General features: G+C 42.0%; 1 pseudogene; it reads left to right on the forward strand.

The window, feature by feature from the left end:
* Nucleotides 1-513: 513 nt before the first annotated feature.
* LOC137225855 (GTP-binding protein Di-Ras3-like) lies at nucleotides 514-1,666 on the forward strand (annotated as a pseudogene).
* Nucleotides 1,667-2,467: the final 801 nt, after the last annotated feature.

Consider the following 2,467-nt stretch of genomic DNA (forward strand, 5'->3'; position numbering starts at 1 on the left):
TTAATTGATTTTTCTCTAGATGTTCCAGGTAACAGGTAAATCTAAAACTAAAATTCATCTGATTTGTAAAGACTCTAGATCCCTGATTCTACCTAATACTAGAATTACTTCATTGGACACATATAACCTCCTTAAAGAAAAATAAAACATTTTTTTACTTAAGAAACAAGTTATTGTGGCTTCCTAGAAAAGCAATGTAATTTGCAGTTCATAAAATTTTAATATGTTTACATATGTCTGTATATATGCATACGTGTATGCATATGTATATATATGAAAACATAAATGTATCCGAAAAAACATATAAATACACCTTAAATTACATTTATTTAAAAATAAACCTTATTAGAGATTTTCTATATTTATATCTCAGATTACCCTTCTTTAAAAATAAATACACAGATCAGCCTTGGATGGAGAAAAGAGGAAATACTGCAGGATATGTGTGGGCTAGGGGCTGCTGGAGTTTTATCTGGTGTCCTCCTTTCTTTATGAGGTTTCCCTCACTGCTGGCCAAGTGCCAGAGAAGGTGTGCACGCATCTCCCCGCCAATACCCGACAATGGGCAGCTCCTGCTTTGGCCTCAAGGAACGGCTGATAAAGCGGCTGCGGCCTCTGCCTACCTTGACCTTCATCCGTACCTGCCTGCCCCAGAGGAGGAGCAGAGATTTCCGCGTGGTGGTGGTCGGCTCGACCGGCGTGGGCAAGAGCGCGCTGGTGCAGAGGTGCATGCGCGGCAACTTCCGTGAGGCGTATGTATCTGCCGACCATCAAAGATACCCACCTCCAGGCGCTGGGATGCAGCCACAAGGCGGGCGCAATGCACACCACCGGCGGCCGCCGCTACCAGGCGACTCGCCATTGCCAGGGTCACGCCTTCATCCTGGTCTACTCCGTCACCAAGAAGCAAACCCTGGAGGAGCTGAAGCCCCTCTATGAGCTGATCCGTCAACTCAAAGGCAACAGCCCGCAAAAGTGCGCCATCATCCTGGTGGGCAACAAGTGCGATGAGAGCCACCGGGAGGTGAGCGAGAAGGAAGGTGCTGCCTACGCGTCGGAGTGGAATTGTGCCTTCTTGGAGACCTCCGCCAAGATGAATATCAATGTGCAGGCGCTGTTCTAGATGCTGATAAACTTCGAGAAGAAGCCCGCCACTGCCACCGGCGCCCAGCCTCCCTAAAAGAAATCCCAGATCCCCAAGACAACGGAGAAGCTGGTGGTCAAGTGCATCATCATGTGAACCCTGAGCCTTAAGGAGCCCGACCCGCTTCTCCTTCAGGGTGCTGAAAACATGGACAGACCCCATTGTGCTGTGTCACCTGTACATGACTGACTTTTGTGCTGTCCTTTGGGTTGTAACAATTAGATGTCAATAAATGTCCCTTGTGAGTTAGTAACTTTTCTTTTTCCCAGGCAAGAGGACTCGAATTGTTAAAATATGGACATTGGAGGAGGAGAGGAAAAGGAACAGGATGCATTTTAAAGGATGGGAACTTGGACGGACTTTAGAGATTAATGTTTAAAAAAGAGAATGGAAATAGCAAAATGAATTGAAAGATGTCACTGCCCTTCTTGTAATCCTAATATTGTGTATTATTCTTAAACATTTCAAGTCCTGTTAATGTCTGATCATATCTTCCCATTGTGTATTTAATTGTTAGGAGACATGTTTTTGCAACAAAAGCTCTGACAGCTGACTGTGAGACAGAGATACTAAACATGATAAGTAAATGAATGTTCTATAGCTGAGCATTGAGGGTGGGAGCAGAGAAAATTGTGAAAGTAGAACTTGCTTACTAAATATATGCCAATTGTTTCCTAAGTCATTAAAAAATGTTTAAGTATTCTACACTGCAGTTTTAAAAAATTATAACAGTTCCGTGACTTAATAAAGCTTTTCCTGCATGCAAAAATAAATAAATAAATACACACAGAACTGATCTTACTTACATGACATATATTACAGATGGCAAACAAAATGGTTTAAGGTTAATAATAACCAGCTCAAACATAGAAAGAGCCCATTTTGGGATTCAAATATCTGACCTGTCCATCTACAAAGTTAACTTTTCCTTTCATTTGACTGACTTTCCCTTTGTATATCATGGGCAGTCAGTCTTTTTTTTTCCCCTGTAGGAGTGATTTCTTGGACCATTGTCCTGGCTCCTCTTTTCCTAACCTCCCCAGAATTGTGTTGCTATCTACCTTAGATCTTATAACAACAACAACAACAACAACAACAACAACAAAACTGAAGCTAAAGAGTTCTTTAGGCAAATGAGACTATTCAAAAGAGTCTATAATATGAATGGCATGTCCATCCCCCGCCTCATTTGTTAATATGTGTTGGGCTCAAATGTTCAAATTTGCCAGGTCAGTGTTCCAAACGCTGATTGGAAATATCTAATGTGCATTGTATGCAATAAAGTCACACTTCAATTTCAGCACAGGTTTTACGTTTTTGTTC

This window comes from Pseudorca crassidens, chromosome 6 (genome assembly GCF_039906515.1).
Source record: "Pseudorca crassidens isolate mPseCra1 chromosome 6, mPseCra1.hap1, whole genome shotgun sequence".
NCBI classification, from domain to species: Eukaryota; Metazoa; Chordata; class Mammalia; order Artiodactyla; family Delphinidae; genus Pseudorca; species Pseudorca crassidens.